At 40.6% G+C, this 22630-nt stretch overlaps 1 non-coding gene across 1 annotated transcript; it reads right to left on the reverse strand.

Moving 5' to 3' along the window:
• Positions 1–4677: 4677 nt before the first annotated feature.
• On the reverse strand, positions 4678–4805 carry LOC131900302 (small nucleolar RNA SNORA40). Its single transcript, XR_009376203.1, has one exon. It is a non-coding gene; the product is annotated as a small nucleolar RNA SNORA40 (small nucleolar RNA).
• Positions 4806–22630: the final 17825 nt, after the last annotated feature.

A 22630-nucleotide genomic window follows, 5' to 3' on the forward strand; every position in this document is an offset into this window, starting at 1 on the left:
CAACTCTGCTAGTCAAGCTAAGTGACAAACATCTGTAACCACTGAGTCTGAGAAATTTTCTGTGGCCAAGGATGACACTGAACTGAACCTCCTGCCTCCGTGTTCTGAGTACTTGGATTACAGCTGTGTGCTACTGTGTCCACATTATGCAGTGACGGTGATCAAAACTAGGGTTTCATTGTGCATGCTAGGCAAGTACTCACCCTACTGAACTACATCACAAGCCCTATTGTTTCACTTTCAGGCAGACTTACCATATAGCCAAAGCCGGCCTGGGATTCATGATCATCCTGCCTCAGCCTCTCAAATGGTGAGATTACAGGTATGCACCACCACACCTGACAGAAGTTTCTGTAAACCTTATTTTTCTCACCTGAAAATGTGATTAATGCTTCTAGTAGTGGAAGAATGGCTACCATTAAACATGGCAATGTTTATAAAATTCTAGAAGGAGCCTGTCATATACATACATGCTAATAATGAGTAGTGATAACAGTTACGATTTGCATTCCCTCTCCAGTAAAATTCTACCAGTGTGATTACATTGACATTTTAAAAGTGAAAAGGAAAAAAAGAAGATAGCTATCTGTCTGTTTGGTATTGAGTATTCTAAGTAGTAGAGCAGGGATGCTCATTTCTATTTGATTAACTAATTAAAGTTTGCTTTATTGAAACAGAGTCTCATGTAGTCCAGGCTGACCAAAAACTCTGTATGTAAGCAAGGGTGGCTTTCAACCCTTAATACTCCTCTATTCACCTCCTGAGTGCTGAGATTGCAGTTGTTTCTACCATGCCAGGCTTTGTTGTTCTTTATTTGTTTGAGATAAGGTCGGATTCTGTAGTCCAAGCTAGCCTGGAATTATGTAGCTAAAGCTAGCCTCAGTCACGGTAAGCTTCCTGTCTCAGGCCATTCAGTACTGAGAGTAGAGGCATGAGCATCCACACCAGGCACTAATTCATATTTTAATCTAATTCATATCATGATACAATTCTTAGAAGAATACCCCTTAAGACTACTAATTTACTCAGTTGTAGTGAAAAACAAAATTAGGAAAATGTCAAGAAAATAGATGAATCTGAAAAATATTAAGTGGAGTGATCTAGACTCTGAAAGACAAAAGTTACATTTTATTTCATATGCAGATGATACCTATTAATGAGTAGACTTGTATAAATGGTTACCAATGTGAATATATGCTATGGAGCTAGAAAGGAGACCATAGGGTGGAAAGAGGTATTTAGGAAGAGGAGAAGAGGAATAGAGCACATAAGACAAGAAAGCAGAGAGGGTGTGGGGATAATACAAGGGGAGTAAAGGGAATGGGGGAGATTATGTAGGGTGGAATTTTGTTTCAAAATGCCATAATGAAACCTAATACTTTGTATACTCATTTTTTTTTTTTTTTTTTGGTTTTTCGAGACAGGGTTTCTCTGTGTAGCTTTGCACCTTTCCTGGAACTCACTTGGTAGCCCAGGCTGGCCTCGAACTCACAGAGATCCGCCTGGCTCTGCCTCCCGAGTGCTGGGATTAAAGGCGTGTGCCACCACCGCCCGGCTGTATACTCATTTTTAAAAGAACATCTAAAAGCACACAATTCTGGATCCAGGAGTGTAGCTGGAGTTTTCTTCAGTCCTGCCCAGCCCCATGGACCCCACAACTGCTTATAAAATAATCATTCAGAAGCTCACATTAATTGAACTGCTCAGCCATTAGCTCAGGCCTACTTACTGTTTAGCTCTTACACTTAAACTCAGCCCATTTCTGTTAATCTATATGTCACCACATGTTCCGTGGCTTTACCTGCTGCCTTTACATGCTGGTCCCTGGATGGCAGGCTGGCATCTCCTCCTCTCAGCCTTCCCCTTCCCAGACCTTTCTTCTCTCTTTGTCCCACCTATACTTCCCAGGCTACTGGCCAATCAGCGTTTTATTTATCAATCAATCATCCACAACACAGGAGCAGTGGCTGTAATCTCCATACTTAGAAAGCTGAAAAAGGAGGGTCCTTGTATGTACAGGTGAGCCTGAGCTATATAGTGAGCAAGAGGCAATCTTGAGCTACACAAGGAGACCTTGTCTCTAAACCACAACAGATAAACAAACAAAAAAGAAGTAGAAAAAAAAACAGTACTAGCCTGGACATATCATTTGGTGATAGATGGCCTATCTACTGTATGCATGGCCCTGGTTTACATGTCCAGCATCAAGAAAAGAACAAGAAATGAACAGCACTCTATCAGGATGCTAAGACCATACTGAAATAAGCAGAGTGATGAAGATGAGCGTGGCCCTGGTTTACATGTCCAGCATCAAGAAAAGAACAAGAAATGAACAGCACTCTATCAGGATGCTAAGACCATACTGAAATAAGCAGAGTGATGAAGATGAGCGTGGCCCTGGTTTACATGTCCAGCATCAAGAAAAGAAGAAGAAATGAACAGCACTCTATCAGGATGCTAAGACCATACTGAAATAAGCAGAGTGATGAAGATGAGCGTGGCCCTGGTTTACATGTCCAGCATCAAGAAAAGAAGAAGAAATGAACAGCACTCTATCAGGATGCTAAGACCATACTGAAATAAGCAGAGTGATGAAGATGAGCATGGCTTAACACTAGCCTGAGGGCCTCATCTGTTGCTGCCTATTCTTACAGACTAAGTTGGACTGGTATACCACCACACCCACTTGCTTACCTGCTTTGTGTGGTTGCTTCTGTGTTACTAAACAACAGACTTGAGTCCTTAAAACAGAATATATGGCCTGTATGCAAGGAATACTTGGTATGCATGGGCTGGGGTGTAGCTTGAGGGTAGAACACTTGGGTTCTCCAGGCTGTGGAGTAATCCCCACCACCATCACCAGCATCATCCAGGGACACACAAAAAAATGTCAGTCCTTTTCAAACAAGCATTGCTGACTCCTGACTTAAAAGTATTTCTTAGTAACATGATCTTATCATATATGTTGTACTTTTTTGGGGATTCTATAATGTGTTTGAATTTTTATTTTTTAATTAACATTATTATTTTTAATTATGTGTGTCAGGCTGTGCTCCAAGAGTGCTCTTGCCTGTAAAGGCCATCATATCCCCTGGAGTTGGAGTTGGAGTTACAGGCAATTGTGGGTCACCCAATGGGGGTGTTGAGAATTGAACTCATCTTCTATAAGATCAATGAATGATATGCTCTAAACAACTAAGCCATCTCTCCAACCCAAGTTTTTAATTTTAACTTTATATGACAGTAGGAGATAGCTCAGTCAGTAATATGTCTGTCATGCAGGCATAAGGACCTGATTTCAGATTCCTAACCATCTACACCTCACATCTTCGCTTCCACTCTCATGTCTTATGTGTCCTATCCCCCTTTCCCCACTTCCTAAACACCACTCTCCCCACCCACCACCAGAGGGGTTATCTAATACTACACGGTCAGCCCTAAAAACATACATACAAGTGACATTATCCAAACTGAGCAGATTGTATTTATATGTTTAGGTATATATATATGTACGGCATGGTGGTACATGACTTTAATCCCAGCTCTCAAGAGATAGAGACAGAAGGGTGTCTATGAGTTCAAGGGTAGCTTGGTGCAAAAACACAAGTTCCAGGCCAGCCAGGCTACATGAGTCCTGTCTCAAAAACAAACAAAAAACCCTACAGGATGCACAGGCATGCACACAACAACAGTTAAACAAAAAAAGGCCATGAATTTGAGAGAGAGAGCAAGGGGAGGGGAGAGATGGGAAAGGTTTGAGGGATAAAATTATATTATAAAATTTGTCTTAGTTACTATTGCTGTGATGAAAAACCATGGCCAATATGCAAGTTGGGGAAGCATGGTTTCATCACTGAAGGAAGTCAGGACAGGAACTCAAACCCAGCAGGAACATAAAGGCAGGAGCTGATGCAGAGGCCATGGAGAGGAGCTGCTTACTGGCTTGATCCCTATGGCTTGCTCAGCCTGCTTTCTTATAGAACCCAGGACCAACAGTCCAGGGGTGACCCCACCCACAATTGGCTGGAACGTCTCACATCAATCAATAATTAATACCTTCCAGGCTTCTCTACAGCCCAATCTTCTGGAGGTATTTATTTTCTCAACTGAGGCTATGATTCTAGCTTGTATCATGTTGACATAAAACTAGTCAGCAGAATAGCATAATCTCAAAATACTAAAAAAAAATATTTTTAAAAAACTGGGCCTAGTGGCACCCACGTGTAATCTTGGTGCTAGAGAGAAAGAGAGATAAGTAGAACCCTGGGACTATTTGACTATCCAGTCTAGTCTAATGGAAGAGCCTCAGGTATCACTGAGATCATAATTCAGAAAAAACCATAATATACTAAGGGTAGACAAGAGCACAGAGGATGACAGCTGGCCTACACACACAGATGCATGCTCACACATAAATTTGCACTCTTCTCTGTGCACACAAATGTTTGTGGCACTTTGCTAGTTTTAGTTAAAAACATGGGATCTCGTCCACTACCTGGGAGTTATCTTGCCATAGCACTGTTCAGTGTGTAAAGGGGGTGCTCTGGCGGATAGACAGCTTTCCTGTCTACTTGCACCCTTATACCAGGTGATCCCATGACATTGGTAAACAACCCTGCCAGCACATTCCTGGTGTTGAATTAACCTAGAGATGTTTCTTTCCTCTTGTGTAAGTATCATGTTCCTTCTTATACGTATCAAAACTCATACTGAACAATGGGTTCTGAGTTGCAAAAAAGGATTTATTTTTACACCTGTCGTCCTTGCCTTTGTCCACTAGCTGAACAAAAACACACGCCAGTGCTACCAAGAGATGTTGCCTAGTGCCAGCGAAAATTCTTTTACGTAAGCCTTCTATGACATCTCCTAAAGAACCTCACTAGTATTTAGACCAAATATCCAATTACCTTTATAACTGCAAGTTATATTTTAAAATGGTCTGTGATTTAAATCTTTGAACTAGTTGTCATCTGGTAATTCAAACTGTTCTAAAAATATCAAAGGAAAACATGTCATCTTTTGCTATCAGAACTCTGCTTCCAGTTTAATTTAAAATAATCTTGTAACATTTCTCTTAAATCTCATTTTTAGTAAACTGAATTGCATTGTCCTTTTTTCAATGACTGCCAAACAAGGGATCACAGTGATGAAGAAATGAATTACTTAGCTTGAAGGACCCTTTTGATGACTATGAGTTTATGTCTTGTAATTTCAGATCCACTCCTTGTTTTCTGCCATCATGTCAGCCTCGTTACTATGTTTTTCCTTCTAATCTCCACTCTCTCCCTCCTTCACTCCCTGCCTCCCTTTTTCTCTCCCTCCTCCCCACTCTTTCTCTCATAACAGCTTTACTGAGATTTAACTATTACACCATAGAGTTCACTTTTTAATGGTATAACTCAATAATTTTTAGTCAATTCATAAACTTGTGCAACCCACACAATCTATTTTAGGATCTTTTTCATCAACCTCTCAAGCAGTGGTTCTCAACATTCCCAATGCTGTGACCCTAAATACAGTTCCTCATGTTGTAGTGACCGCAACCATAAAATTACTTCATTGCTACTGTTAATGAATCATAATGTAAATATCTGATATGCAGGATATCTAATATGCAATCCCCAAAAGGGTTGCAACCCACAGGTTGAAAACCACTGCCCTAAAAGGAGCCCCTTCCCCATGAGCTGTAATTCCTTATTTTCCCCCAACTCTTCTCCTTCCTAGAAACCACTACCTTCCTGTTTTTGTAAATTTCAAATAACTAGGATCATGACAACACATGGTCTTTGTAACTGGTTTCTTTGCATTAGCTTGATGTTGCAAAGTTCATTCACTCATTCCAAATTGTCAATATCTCTGTTTTTTAAAGTGTTATTTTGCATATTTAATAGATACAGACTCAAATATTTAAACAAGAGAATTCTTAGAGGAATAATAATTGATAGTATTTTTAAATGATTATATATGTATATTCTCTCTTTTTCTCTCTCTCTCACACACACAGATACACAGACACACATGCACGCGCACACATGTGCACGAGCACACACACACACACACACATACACACACACAAGAACAAGAGACACAGACTCTAAAATTCACCAAAATGTGGTCTAAACGTATTCAAGAATATAGCAGGTGAGCCACATCTGTTTCTTTAAGAGCCTGCTTAGTAATGTGGACCCACAAGCAACATCTTTATGGTTTTTTAAGTGTGCTTTATGATTTATTCCCAAGAGTCTTCAAGATATCTTCAGCAGAACTTTCTTTTCCTGAAACCTTCAATGTCTGAAATTAACATTTTGATGAAGATTTAAATTTGAATATTTCACCCAAAAGAATACTTTATAACCTAGACACACAAGATGATCAATAGGCGCTAGCACACTCACCTACCTTAACATCCTTGCAAGTTACAGTCCTATTCATACTTACTCTAAATTTAAAGTGTTATAATCCTCACACTTAGGAGGTTGAAACAGGAATATCATCTTGAGTTCCAGGATAACCTCGACTATAGTGCAAGGTCAGATTTAAAAAACCAACCAAACAAACAAACAAAAAAGGCTAGCAAGATGCCTTAGCGGCCCAAAACCTTGTAGTGCTAGCCTAATGATGACCTGAGTTCCATGTCTGGAACTCATGTTGACAGGAGAGAATCAACTACTGGAAATAGTCAACTAAATTCCACAGGTAGTCATGGATGCATGCACTGGCATGCTCAGGAGCTCTCCTAAGTACATTTTGGATGAATTATATTTGGTGGCCGTAGTGGTGGGTTGATGAAGAGAAGGCAGTTCTCATGCTTCTGATGCAAGTTGGCTTCTCAAGACAATGGAGAACTTAGACACATCGAACCATGTAATAATAATAATAATAATTTTTAAAATAAAACAATACCAGACATGGTTGCATGTGCCTTTAATCCCAGCATTCAGAAGGAAGAGGCAGGAGGATCTATGTGAGTTCCAGGCCAACCAGGGCTACATAGTGAGACCCTGTTTTTAAAAAAGACTTTAAAACTTAAAGAAATAAAGATAAAAGCAAAATGTGATATGCATCAATTAGGTAGACATCATGAGGTAATTAATAGCACTATATCAAAAGTAACACAAAGTGTCTGTACATAAAAGCAAGATATTCTGTAATGTAGTGTTCAATGATTGTCAGGCAAGAGTCATGAGTTTTTTATGTTTCTACAGTAAGTGTATCCAATAGAATCTCCACCACACACTGGAAATCTGTAGAAGATTGGTTCCTGGACTCTTGTGTATGCTCAAGTTCCTTAAAATGCATTTGCAGCTAACCTTTGAGAGTCCTACAGTATACTTTAAATCATTAGGTAAATGGTAGTCGTATTATTTAGAAAACAATAATGACACGGGGGAAAGTATCTATGTGGTCAGTAAAAGATAAAATCAAAAAATATTTTCTGGCCACAGGTGACTGAATCTGGCAGATAGGAGGGGCCTGGTACCCATGGTAATTTATCTTTTCAATGGATTAAATAGATGAGAGCTCTACCCATTGATGTTATCTGGGGTCCTTTATTTTGGGCAAATCCTTAGCTTTTGTTTTGCAGATGGCAACCTAGGAGGCCAGAGAGAAAGCCCAATCCCAGAAACCCATCTAAAAACCCCTTTTGTTTTCTTCCTAAGAGGACTTTTTTTTTTTTTTTCTTCTTTTTAACCTTTAATGTTTTACCCATTTTCCAAACCTCCTTGAGCCTCATTGCACAAAGGACCCCTTCTCTATGGGTTCTAGCCCTGTTATTTTCGTGCATTGTTTTCGTAATCCCTACAACATGCCTTTAATATATTTTCTCTTGAATTGTTTTCTCATTTCACTTGTGTTGATTCTGCCATTGAATTAGTATTAGAAGACTAATTCCTGTGTTCTCCAAATATGCTTTTTTAATGCTTCTTAGGATAATTCAAGCACTTGTAAAGAATAGTAATAGATTTATTGATTGATTAATTCATTCATTTATTCATTAGTTAGTTTATGGAGAGGACAACTTTGCCCAAGCTGGCCTCAAATCTTCATTGCTGCTACCTCAGCCTCCCAAATTACTGGACTCACAGGTGTGTATCAAAATGCCTTGTGCTTAAGTAAATATTTTAACAGACAGCAAAGACAAAGACACTTTAAATTTTAACACATCCAATGATGACAGTGATTTCCAGTGAAGCTATAGAATAGAAAGGTACTGTTGGTTTAAAATACCCAAATCTTATCAAATACATTTCAATCAACTTTTGCTTTTTATTTTTATTTTCAATAAAATTCTGAAACAGCTATAGATATGTCTCAGCAAAGTGTTTGTGAAACACCTGGCCTGCCTTAGCAGACATTCAGACTCAGGGTAATCTCTGCAGCTAGGAAAATATTTCACAGGTGCCTATTCAAAGAATTAGCATCCATGATTCAAGTATGTTTTTATTTTGAGTTGGAAACATGAAGAACAATCCTCAGTAAAAAAATGAGAATGAGTATTGAAATTTTTACTCCCTGGTTCAAAAAAATTAAAGAAATTTCCGGGTCTACCAAGATTTACTCCATGACTAATATTTTAATTACTTGGAAAGTCTTTAAAATCACACTCATTTTAATAAAAATTATATGTCAGGACATGTTAAAATAGAAATGTAGAATCAAGTGTCAGTCCAAGGATCTAATGAATCATACACAGAATACAATTATCATATAAGACATAATTCTTAAAAATAATGAGGGTCTTTGTTTATTTTTCAAGACAGGGTTTCTCTGTGTAGCCCTGGCTGTCCTGAATCTCACTCTGTAGATCAGGCTGGCCTCAAACTCAGAGATCCAATTATCTTTGCCTCCTGAGTGCTGGGATTAAAGACTTGTGCCACAACCACCCAGGAAAATAATGAGTTCTTGAAAATAAATTGTAAAATAGGTCTAATTATTTGACACAGTTGGGACTGGAGCTGCAGTTCACAAGTAGAGTGCTTGTCCAACTATGCTCAAAGCCTAAAGTTCAATCCCTAGTAACTCTGTAACTTTAAAACCAATAATGGAAATCAGTTTGATAAATAAATTAGTATTGAACTGACCAAGATTCTTTTAAAATTCTATTATATGAAGTTTGTGTAATCAAATCACATTGGAATAAAGTATAAAAAGAAAGATAATATTCTCTTATTTTATTGTTAGTTTTTAATTTTTAAAATATTTATTAATTTATTATTGCCGGGTAATGGTGGCCCACCCCTTTAATCCCAGTACTCTGGAGGCAGAGGCAGGCACCAATTTCTGAGTTTGAGGCCAGCCTGGTCTGCAGAGCAAGTTCTAGGACAGTGAGAGCTACACAGAGAAAATGTCCCAAAAAAAACAAACAAACAAAAAAAAAGTATTGTGTGTGTATGTGTATGCGCTCAATTGTGTATGTTAGGGCATGCCCAGGGAAGTCAGTGGACATTTTTTCTTCTACCATGTCGGTCCCTGGTATCGAACTCAAGTTATCAAGCTTGGTAGCAAACACCTTTACCTGTTGAGCCATGATATTTCAAGACCTTTTACTGGTTTACTATTATTATTTTTCTTTTGTTTTTTTTTCTTTTTTTCTATGTATCCCTAGCTGTCTTGGAACTCTCTTTGTAGACCAGGTTGGCCTCAAACTCAGATCTACCTGCCTCTGTCTCTCAAATGCTGGGACTAAAGGCAAGCACCACCACACCAGGCTAATTAATTTATTTTTAATAATGAAATAAAATATAAGCTAAAACAAAATCTAACTCATTGGTATAGGACAAAACAAACAAACAGAAAAGGACCCTTAGAAAATATCTGAGAAAACCTGTGGACTAGACAGAAAAGGTGTTGGGAAAAGCAATATGAAAATGGAAATACACATGTAGAGAGAAAGATAAAGTGGACAGAGATAAAACCTAAGAGAAATTGGATCCTTTTATGATCTTCAAGGAGGACAGGAGGAAATGCTTTCATTTTTTGTGATATTGATTTGAAGTTATTTATCACAATGCTGTGAGGGATAGAAAATTGGAGACAGAAAGAGGTAAAAACACTTAGGTTATTGATTCACAAGGTCCTAAGAGAGCTATATATAGCTTTTTCCTTAAGATTGTTTTACAAGAATAGACCCATAAAATAACCATTAGTTCAATAAACATTCACTGAACTTCTACGTGCCAGAGTACTTTGTGAGGAGCTGTTAGGGAAATTAGAGCCTATAACCTGACTGTAAGCACCTGAGGGGACACCAGACTCATTTACATAGATAAAGAAAACCCATCAACTTTAGATTACCTTTGTGAAGGATCCTTTGTGTGTTAAATGCATGGAGTAAAAGGGAAAAAAGGAAAGCGGGCAAAATGCACCTCTGCCTGAGTGAGGCTCCTTAGATCAAAATGCTAAACTTTGAAAATACCTTTGAAATGAAAGGTAGCTTGGTTATATCTTCAGCTGTCTTCGTGGTACTCATTACAAAGGAGTTCTACTGGGGTTATATTGTTGGGCTTGTCAAACAGGAATCTCAACTACCATTTAAAATTATGCTTCTGTGTGCATTATCTCTTGGAAAGTTACTGAGGTAATGAGATATCCCACCATGGTTTTAAAAGTATGCACTGCTAAACTGCCATTAAAGAGTGATGACATTCGACTAAGGGGTTTTTTTGGGGGGAAGTGGGGGGTGCTTTGTTTTGGTGCTGGGATTGAACCCAGTGTGCTGGTCCATGTGGGCATGCATTTTACCACTGAGTTACACTCCCACCTCTTTTGACTAAACTCAGAGAGCTTTAGTGCTGATGGAAAATGTTTATTAGTAGAAACTTTGGTGTCTGGGAAGATAGCAGAGATGATAAAGGGCATCCTTGTCAAACATGGACACCTAAGTTAGAGGTCTTTGAAAGAAAGAAAGAGAGAGAGAGAGAGAGAGAGAGAGAGAGAGAGAGAGAGAGAGAGAGAGAGGAAGGAAGGAAGGAAGGAAGGAAGGGAGAGAGAGAGAGAGAGAAAGAAAGAAAGAAAGAAAGAAAGAAAGAAAGAAAGAAAGAAAGAAAGAAAGGAAGGAAGGAAGGAAGAAAGGAAGAAAGGAAGAAAGAAAGGAAGGAAGAAAGGCATAGCTGGGAAGATGTCTCTTTGGATAAAGCTCTTGCTGGTGCAAGCAGCAAATGCCTGAAAGGCCTGGTGACCACCTCTGACCCCAGTGCTTAGGAGGTAGAGACGTGATGCCTAGGAAAAGCTGCCTAACTAGACTGTTCTGGTTCAGCCTGAGACCTGCCTCAATAAAGAAAGAGATGGTATTGGAAGAAGACACCTGAGGCCACTTTTAGGCCTCTACACTCATGTGCATGCACACGAACCCTACCAACACATGTGCACACTCATACATACACACATACCACACACACACACACACACACACACACACACACACACACACACACACACTCAGAAGGAAAAAAAAAAGGTGTGTGGCACCATCGCTTTAAGGCATGCTACCTGGGGTGATCCTCTGACCTCCACATTTACCGGCACACACATCCATCCACATGAACACATACGTGCCCACACAAGGACATACACAAAAAAACTGAAAATGAACAAAAATAGTTTTTCTTTTGTTTTGTTTTACAGGGTTTTAATTATTCCAGGAAGGCCTTGCTTACTATGTAGCCAAGGATGACCTTGAACCTCCTGCCTCTATTTCCTACCTGTTGGGATTTCAGGCAGAGATACACTTCAGGGATCCCATTCTAGGCAAATGCTTTACCAAATATACCACCTCTCCAGCTATGTGAGGTTTTTGTGTGTTTTACTAAGAAACAGGTACCTGTAAATAACACATACATGTAACATTTTCTTAATCCCAAACTGGCATCTGCCTCCTGAGTGCTGGGATTATTATAGTAAGTGCCATCATTTTACATTGCAGAATTGTTACGTTCTGCCTTATTTTAGTTTACATTTAATTCATTAGTTAAACATGTGCTTATGTGCATTCAAGTACAATCCACTTTTGAGGTGAGCATATGTGTTAGGCAGAAAACACCTTTGAAGAACTGGTCCTTTTCTTCCACCATATGCTTTCTGGAATTGAGCTCAGCTCTTCAGACCTGGTGGCAAGTGCCTTTCCCCATGAAACCATCTTGTTGGCCCTCTCTGCCTTATTTTAAATTCTAGAACTAGAAAAGCAAAGTACAATTGAATACAGAGTTAAACTAGAAAAACTCATCAGTCCTGGAACACTGCCAGAACCCTGATACACTGTTGTTAAATTGGTGATTCGACCTTAAAAGTGGGTGGGAGTTGTTCAGTAGAAAACCAAACTTCCCTGTTTAGTGTATCCAGAAATGATGGGTAAAGTGTGCCAGTGACCACACCAAACCTTGGGTAGTTACTGAAAACTAGGAATCTCATTCTGGAGCCTCCTGTGAATGTGTGTGGCAATACACTGCATGCTCAACCCAGCCTGACTCAGTGCAACATCACACATAACAGAAATTTAATGCTTCTGAAAAGCCTGAATGCTCTCTGATTTCTTCTTTACCTTTCTGGGCCTTTTGTAAGGTCTCCTAGTTGGCTAATCATTGACTAATATTTAACAATTTTCCCCAGTGCCAAGCCTTTCCCTGCTAGTCTAGCCTCTAGGTACTGTGTATGTCCCTAATTTAAGAAGGAAGGCTCTAGCCTGGCAGTGGTGGTACATGCCTTTAATCCTAGCACTTGGGAGGCAGAGGCAGATGGATCTCTGTGAGTTCCAGGCCAGCCTGGTCTACAAAGTAAGTTCCAGGACAGGAAACACTGTCTGGAAAAACAACAACAAAAATGGACTAGAATTCACTACAAGTCTTATCCTCACCACCCCATCCTCTTTGCCTGCAATTCACTATGCAGCACAGGTTAGCTTTGAACATTTCAGCAGTCCTCCTGCCTCCTGCCCTGATACTGGTGTTACAGTTATAAAATACCATGCCCGGAATAGAGTAGTTTCTCTAGGTAAATTCACAGTAACTATTGAATAGAGAATCTCCTTTATGAAAACATTTAACCATAAGTTTTAGCTATATTGGAATAAAACATACATTATTTAAATTAATTTTACCTTTATATTTTCTATAATAAAAATTTATAAATATTTCCTGTAGCATAAACATTTGTATTAATTAAACTATATTTTATTTATTTATGTGTGTATGTGTTTGTGTGTATGTATGTTTGTATGTTTGTGTGTGTGTGCCAAGGTAGATGAATGGAAGTTAGAGAGCAGTTCTCTCCTTCCACCAATTGGGTTCAGGGTTGGCACTCAGGTGGACAGGTTTGGCACTTTCTCCACTAAGTCATCTCACTGGCACTTGCATTCAATTTTTAAGCCTCTCTTATTTTCAAATTCCTTCCCGGCATATGTAACACGGAACTTAACTGAACCAATTTTCAGTTTTTACCAACTTCCCAAGTACACACTCCCTCAACAACAACAGAACTGTTTAGGACTGGAATGGAGAGGAGCATGGAAGTACTCAGAGTGTTTTCTACCCCTTCTCCTCCAAACCAATCCAGACAGGATTCAGGGGGACCCTTTCACCTTTGGGGCTCCAGGCTGATTTTGGACCTAGGATGAGCCAGCAGATTGGAATACAGATACTGAGGGGAAACGTGTGTTGGCCGTGACAAGGAAGGAGGCAGAACTGGAAGCCAAGGAGAAGATGAAATGAAACTGCACATGTCTCCAAGTTTCCTTAGGGGACAGGACACTGAGGAGACCTAGTGACATTGCAGTGCAACCAAGTGATTTCGACCACCTCTTGTTTCCTTCACCTACCTCTTACTCCTCAAGGACAAAGCTACCAGACAGGTGCTTTAGGCCAACAAATCATTTGGCTGGAGCCGAATACACATGGGCCTTGCCCTGACTATGATGAAATGGGCGTGGAGGTGCTAGGAAGTTCTCCCAGTACTAGAGGAGGGTTGAGCCTGGAGATCACCAATTTGAGGCCAGCTTCAGCTACATAGTGTGACCCTCTCTCAAAACATACCAAGCAAAAACAAAGGGACAGTAGCTAGAGGTTCCCCCTCAAAGTCCATTGGCGACAGGTTTGAACGGAGCAAAACGCAGTACTGTACCTTCCTAATGAAGAGGAAAGACTGCACCTTCACTCCCATAGCTGACTTAAATCGGCAATGTTCAAACACGTTCTGGAATCCCTAACTTTACAATTATTTCAGTAACATCTTTGAAAGCATGTATTCCAAGCCAGGCAATGTAGAATCTTAAGTTCTTAACATCAGGTAGGGAGTGGAGAATCAGGCTTGCAAACACAGACTTCCAGTTCCGATCCCTCCTGAGTGCCTATCCCTGTGCCTAGTCTCTCAGCTCCCAGCCCAGTTGATGTGACAGGCTCGTGGCCCAATCGCCTTCCTGGTTCCCAGGCCGCTGGTGAACACCACCAGAGCCAATGACTGCGGCCGCAGGGCGGAGGGGGCTGGCAGGAGGGGAGGGAGCGCTGGCTTTAGAACCACAGCTGCAGAGATTCCTAGGGCCAGAAGTTGTCTGAGTGCTTGGTGGGAAGCTGTAGGGCCAGATCCACGACTCTAAGACTTTACGTAAGTACTTTGCAGCTCTGGCGCAAGGGGAGCGGGTTTCCTGGGCGTGGGCAAGAGTGGGTCCTGGCGAGAGCATCTCCCGGAACCTCAGCTGGAACGTGCCTTGCACCGGGGGGCGGGGGTTGGGCAAAGGGGGAGACGGAGGAAAATTTGATCTGGGGTTTGAGGCTCCAGGACGAGCTTTAGCCACCAGGCTGGGTGGGAGCTCCAAAGGGTTCCTTATCACCACCCGCTGCCATCACTTTTTCGGCTATTTACTGTGCCTGCTCTCTAGTTGCTCTGAACTTGTTGCCCACCACCAGCGGGAGGTCCTCGGTCGTGGAAGCCAACTCTTACCCAGATTCCCTAAGGCAGCGACCACCCCTGAAGTGGAAACCGTGTGCCTAACTTCCCTCTGCTGTCCTTTCCCAGCTACTGCCATTCCCCAATCCATCCCTCCCTCCCTCCTCCTCAGCCGCTGGGAAATCCTGGAGCCAGCCGCCTAGGTCGCCTCCCGCTAGTTCCCAGTGAACTACTGAGGGTGACCCAGCGGGTTCCTGAGGACCCTGTGGCTCCTAGAGGGGCTGGACGCTGAGCGGGTGCGGTGGCCCTGGGAAGGAACCTGGCCCGGGCTGCCCACCTTCTGCCCGCTCCCCTCCCTATCCCTTACCCAGAGCGTCAGGACCGCGCGGCGTCTCCCTATGAGTAAGCAGTTTTTTTTTTTCTTTCTTTCCTTAGCAGAACCTCTCCAGGCTAGCAAGCCCAGGGGTACCTTTCGGTTCCCTCCTCTAGCAGCGCGCTGGCGGTCCGCTAGTGTCCTAACTGCTCAAGCTCTGCAACCCAGAGCTCTGGAGCTGGGCTGCCGCACCGGGGACCACTCGGGATCCCTGGGAGGCTGAGCAAACAGGGTGGCTGGAACCCCATTCCAGGCACAGCTGCACTTGCCTGTGTTTGCTTTTCTCCACCCGCCTTACTTTAGCGACCTAATGAGAGGCCTGGGGACTCAGACTACCACCGCCCTGGCGGGTCGCCAGTCCCAAAGTTGCTGCTGCTTGGTCAAGTGCTGGCGGTTCCGAACCTCCGCCTGGCTCCAGGCCCTAGCTAGCTGCTCCAGCTTGGCTGACACTTTCCATCCTGAAGACTTCTTGCTTTTCACTTGAGCTGTATAACTAGCCCCGTGTTGCAAGTCTAGCTTGGATTTGAGTTGGGGAGCCTACCTATATAGGGCCAGTCAGGAGGGATGCTGGTATTGCCCTTCCTGTTAGGGGTAATGTAGACAGAGTGAGGGACTTTGGTTAGCCACAGTAGTTAGAAGATGTAGGTGAAGTTAAAACCTACTGAACAGTCAGCATTTCCTCCATTTCAACATCACTATGTGTTTGAGAGCCTAAAATTGGTACTGAGATGTAGTTTACTGTGAACAACTTAATGGCCGAGGTCCCACACATGCCATTTGGCATCACATGCCTTAAGTCTCTGATGCCCCTGGGGTAATGGTCACATGACCTCTTTCGACTTTAAAACTGGAATGCAATGGCCTAGGCCCATATTCCAAAAACTACCAAGACAAAAAGAGGGAGGGGCTGATGTGTGTCAGTTAGCTTCCACTGAAGGGATTTCTGGGATTTGCGTGAGGGGAACAGAAAGGGATTTGTTACTGTGATTTTAAACAAAATAAAAATTGAAGAAAACATTCTAAAAATAAAAAAGAGGCTGTTTTAAGAACAAAAGCTTGAAATATATTTGTGCCATGACATTAATCTGTTTCCCCACAATTACATACGGCTTTTCTAAATTTTAAAAACATTTTAAAATCGTTTTCTAAGAAAGCTAACCTTTAACTCATGTCCCATTTCATTCCTAAATGCTAGTTTTGAAGCCATATCACATAAGATAGTGTTAAAAATATAAAAACTATCCATATTCCTTGGTCTAGCCTATACTTCTTTTGAACTATTTATTCTCTATATTGGACATCTACTTAAATGTGGTGAATAATCCTTTGACTAAAATTAACTATCAGTTATTTGTAGTTTGGATTTAATTGGCTCAGAAATCCTACCCCAAACTAGTTAACACAAAATTTACAAAGTTGGTTGGGGTTTGTGGTCCAAAGTGGTTTGGTTAGAAGACTATAAATGACTTTCCCATATTATCCAATACTGGAGTTGCTTCTGAGAGAAAACGTGGAAGTTTTACTATTTAGATTGTATATTATAACTATGGAAACAATGTAGAGCAGCCAGGTACCTGGTGGTGGCAGACATTATAATCCCAGCATTTGGGGGGCAGAGGTAGGAGAATCAGGAGTCCAAAACCAAGAAGGACTCCATGATACCCTGTCTCAAACAACAAGTAAATAAGTTAAGGAAAAACATAAACAGAGGAAAAGAAACATGAAGAGGAGTCTCCAATGTCAGGAGCTTAAAAGCCTCACTGACTTGCAAAATACAGGCACAGTTTCCACAAATTAGTTCTTTAAAACAATTATTGCAGAAGCTACAAAAATGAAATGATAAAGCACTTGATGTCAGTCCTGACTACCTGAGCCCAATCCCCTAGATCTAATGGGTAGAAGACTGGAATTTGTACTATAACCTTTACACACCATTCCTTCATATTGTGTGTGCATGTATTCACACACACACACACACACACACACACACACACACACACACACACATCATTTTTTAAAGTAACTGGGAACATGTAGGAGATTGTTTGCTTTGTGTCTTTCCTCCCAGACTTTTTATTTCAGTAACTTCTGAATAGCTCCTGCACTCCGTTTTCAGCTGAGCATGAGCTTCTGAGCATGAAACCTACAGCTATCTTAAAGACACAGTTCTGCTCTGCAGACTAGCCTGCAGTCCAGATTAGCTAGGAATGGCTCTAAATTGTACCTGAACTCCTACAGTTGAGCCCCCCAGTGGTAGTGAAGTGACAATGTAATTTTAGACTGAATCTATTCATTTGTTTGTTTGTTTATTCATGGGTTTTTCGAGTCAGGGTTTCTCTGTGTAACAGTCCTGGCTATTCTGGAACTTGCTCTATAGACCAGGCTGGCCTCGAACTCCCAGAGATCTACCTGCCTCTGCCTCCGAAGTGCTGAGATTAAAGATGTACACCAACACTGCCTGGATAACTTTAGATTGGATTTCTTTCTTTCTTTCTTTTTGACTGAATTTCTAATAAAAGTTTAACTTTAAAAAATCAGTCAAAGAAACTGTCTATGAAACTCAGCATTATGTACTATGAATTGACACCACTAATAACCATTGTTAATTTCCTACTTTTAAAAATGTTTAGCTAGATATATAAAATGACACTACTCATATCTGGTTAGTGAAGATTAACAAAGTCTATATGATTGTTATTGTTATTTTGTTAATCTAAAATTATTTCAAAATTGGTTTAAAGCCAGTTATAGTAACATACATCTCTCATTCCAGCATTTAGGTGGCAGATGCAGGAGGATTAGGGATTCCAGGTCATCCTCAGCTATGATCCTAGCCTGGCTTCCACGAGAGCCTGTCTCAGAGATAAGCCAAGAAGAAAAATGTTTTAAATAGTTTTTATTTAGTTTACTGATTTTTTCATCTTTAATCATTTAAATTTTTTCATACAATATGGTTTGATCATATCCCCCCCAAATCTTCCAATATCCTATCCACTCAACTTTGTTTGTTCTCTCACTCTGTCAAAACAAAATAAATATCAAAACAATTCAGATAAAAAAATATTAGACCTCAGTCATTTTTAAGAGGTGGAGTACTGACAGACTGAATTGCAGCCTTTATAAGTCATATAAATCCAGAATCATGAACCTGGAACAGGGCTCAGTAAGTAAAGGCACTAATCATCTAACCTGACAACCTAAATTTGATCCCCTGGGCCCACATAACAGAAGGTGAGACCTGACTCCTGACCGTTGTCCTCTGACCTCCACACATGGGCCAAGACACAGCATGATGTTCCATACCCTGGTCATGCTAATCACCACTAGTTTCTGGTCCACAGAACTTCTTAGATTGCCCATACATAAAACAAAAACAAAAACAAAAACAAAACACCTCAATGGTGTGGACTTGTGATTTAGTGTTATCTAATTAACCCAGATGTTTGTTTGTTTGTTTTTCAAGACAGAATTTCTCCATGTAGCCTTGGCTGTCCTGGAACTAGCTCTGTAGACCAGGCTGGCCTCAAACTCACAGAGATTGGCCTGCCTGCCTCCTGAATACTGAGATTATAGGTGTGCACCACCACTGCCAGGTGTGAGCCCAATTCTTAATTTCTACCCTTAGACCTAACCAGTTACCTGGAATGCCAGCTGAATTATGTTTTGGCTCTTTTGTAAATTGTAAATAGCATTGAAATCTTAAGTGTCTAGTATCTTTGATGCTCTTTAAAGTCTAATTACTAAAATGTGCCTAGGTTTGTGGCATTTGGAGTAGAAGGATTAGATATGACGATTGAGTAATATTTTAAGGGAGATAAGTCTCTTCTACAAATGGTATACACACATTAGACTTGATCACGACTATTCTGGCAAAGTGTTAATATCCAGAGCACTATCAGAAACCCAGTGAAATTTTCCTCTTAGGCAAAATAGTATGACTGCTACTGAGAAAAAAGGGGCAGCTTGGCCATGGTGCTTGAGCACTAAAGTGATGGATGCCTTTGGACAAGAGAATGAAGTCCACTTATTCCATGGTCTGTTTTCGGTGTAATTTCTACTTGGCTTCCCATATTTCTTGACATCATATTCTTAGCATATATGACAATGGCAGGCATTTGTATTTGTATTCAGTCTGCTATATTCTGGGTGGAATGTATATCCCAAGCCATTTCTTGCTTGTAACTGATTGTAAAAGTAACTGGTATGAAATCAAATTTGAAAACGAACATCTATTAGTATAGGACAGCTTGAGTATCTGTTTTTAGACTTATTTTGCTAGTATGATGGGATCTTAGTGGAAAACGATCTAAAGGGAAAAGATTGATGGGTAAAAAATAAAACTAAGTTTAGAAGAAGGTTAGAGGCTGGGTCATGCTTTGAATCTGCTTATTCTAGGGAGTGATGTGCCATATGGTGTAAGTTTAATGGGTTGGAGGTTTTCGAAAGCTTTTTGGATGCATCCTTGTAACTGTTTTCAGTTTTGAATCCTTTGTTTAAAGTTGTAGCAACTGTCTAATGCCTATGTGACATCCCCAACCCCATGTGTCTGTGAGTATCTGTGTCTGTGTCTGTGTCTGTGTGTGCCATACAGAGATGGACAAAACGTGTCTTCCTAAATGACCTGCCTCCTTACTTTTTAAGACAGGGGCTCGAACTGAAACTGGAGCTTGCCTGTTTGGCTAGACTGGCTGGCTGGCGAGTCCTGGGGATCCTCCTGTCCTTCCTCCTCAGTGTTGTCAGTACAAGTGCGTGCTCCATCATCTGTCTTTCTCACATTTGTGCTGGGGAATCTGAACTCAGGTCCTTGTGCCTGCACAGCAAGCGGCTTACTGCCGAACCATCTCCTTGGTCCTTAAATGCTATTCTTCGAAGCCAGGCTCACAATACATAGGTCAGTTTATTTCAGTTATGGAGGTGAAGTAGTTTCAAAAGATTCACAGCTAATTTCAGTCGTGTTGAAGGTTTCCATATTCTTTTTTAAATTTTTCTTTTATTTTTTAATTTTTATTTTCATTTTACATACCAACCATAGTGGAGTGGGGGGGATAGATGAGGGGAAGCAGAAGGGGTTAGGGAGGGGGAACTGTGGAAGGTTGCCATATTCTTAACACTTCTAAGAAAAATGTGAGTATGGATTATTCTAGGGATGAAGAAACATTACACTTCAAAGAAAATACTGAAAGAGGAGAGGCGTGTGGCAGCACAGGACTGTAATCCCAGCACATGGAATGTGAGTATATATAGTGAGTTCCAGGCCCAGCTCAGTGGCATGGGATCTTGTCTCAAAAGAAAATATGAAGGAGGAAGTATATTGGACATGGTCTCAGAGGAACTGCCTCTGAGCCAGAATCTCATCTTGAGAAACAAATAAAATAGTTATATTAGTAAATAACATTTCATACACACACATGCTCTAGACACTAAGCATTTCTGTTTTGAAATGTGGAGGAGCTCCATGATTTTAGCTGACTGAAATTTCTTTTTTAAATGTGTATCATCTGGCCATTCTCAGTTAAATGTTTTACTATTTTTTTTAATGTGTGAGTGTTTTGCCTGTATCACTTCTAGTACCTGGTGCCCATGGAGGCCAGAAGGGGGTGTCAAATTCTCTACATCTGGATATAAAGACAATTGCAAGCTGCTGTATGGGTGCTATAAATTGAACCCAGGTCCTCTGGAAGATCAGGCATTGCTTTTAACCACTGAGCCATCACTGCAGCCCCTGTTTCCAGTTATATTATCATTTAACTTGGTTTTGTTTTTTCAGACTTGGAGATGGATGTCAGGGCCTCCTTCATGCCAGGCAAGCATTCTACTACTGAGCTATATGCCAGGCCCACTCGTTCTTTTCTGTTTTGAGACAGAGTCTTGCTAAGATGCCAGGCTAGTCTTAAACTCACTTTGTAGTCCAAGCAGGTCTTTGAATGTGTAATCCTCCTGCCTCAATCTCTTAAGTACCCTGAATTATAGGTTTGCACCCACCAGGTCTGGCTACAGACTGATTTTATAGTATGAAAAAATTTTTTCTTCAAGTTTAGAAAGGTGATTGATGATAAGCATAGCATAGCTTATTATAAAAGGCATTGGGTGTGGAATCTCTGGTCTTTTATTCCTCCACTGTCTGGATAGATAGGCCCTTTTCAGTAAATCACTGTTGTACTCATATCTGGAGTTTACTTGATTTTTAAGGCATCTGTTTTTAATCTATGCATTTCAGAAGCATGCTGAAAGGATAAGTGAGCTATGTGGAACCTTGGCTCTTCAGCAGACAGGTGCTATGTAAATCCAGCATACTGTAGTATATCATAACTGTGCTAGGGCTTTAACAGGGCTTTTCAGAAGACTGGGGTGGGGCTCAATGGAAGAACATTTGCTTTACATGCATGAGGCTCTGGGTTTAATCCCCAGCTGCACGAGCACACCCCCCCACACACACACACACTGGCTGTTTTCACTATTTAAGCCCTGAACATCTGTACTTAAATGTAAGTGATCTTCAGCTGTAAGCAAAGGTATACTACTAAGTGAGCTGTAATGTAATGGAAAATCAGAAATATCTATAACAAGAGAATAGAAACCTATATGTAATATTCATTATATTTTCCATTTCAAATATTGTGCAGAATAGCATGTTAATGTCATACATTGATTTTTCCTTTGCAACTCTTAAGTTTTTCTTTATCAATTGTCAATCCACAGTCTCTTGTCTTCCTCTACTTCGTTCTTTTCTTACATTTTTAATTACCATACACACATTTGGGTTTCATTATGTCATTTTTGGACAATTTTTTTTTGTTTAGTTTCATACACCTCTCTTCTCCCTTTTCCCCTGGTATCCTTCCCCACCTCCCCAGCCTCCTTTCTGCTTTTATCTCACACATATCAGTTTCCCCTTCCTCCTTACCTCTTCCCGCACTTAATGGTCCCCTTTCTAGTTTCATAGCCCGTGGATGCACTCACTTTCTGCCTGTTTACATACATATAAAAATTATATGCTAGGATGTACACATGAGAGAACATGATTTTTCTCTGAATCTGGGCCATCTCACTTAAAATAATGTTTTCTACATATTCATTTTCCTGCAAACTTCATTTTTCTTTATGGTTGAATAAAATTACCCACTATGTTTGTATTATGTTTTCTTTATCCATTTATCTGTTGATTAACATCTAGGCTGATTCCTTACCTTGTTCTTGGAAGTAGAGCAGCAATAAAAATAGATATGTCAGTATCTCTGTGGTAGGATATAGTGTCCTTTTGCAACATGCCAGGAATGATGAAAGCTGAGTCATGGTAGATACAATTGAATATAATTTTTTGCATTTATTTATTTTCTCTGTGTGCATTTGTCATGGTGCACATGGAAGTCAGAGGACATCCTG

This window comes from Peromyscus eremicus, chromosome X (genome assembly GCF_949786415.1).
Source record: "Peromyscus eremicus chromosome X, PerEre_H2_v1, whole genome shotgun sequence".
NCBI lineage: Eukaryota > Metazoa > Chordata > Mammalia > Rodentia > Cricetidae > Peromyscus > Peromyscus eremicus.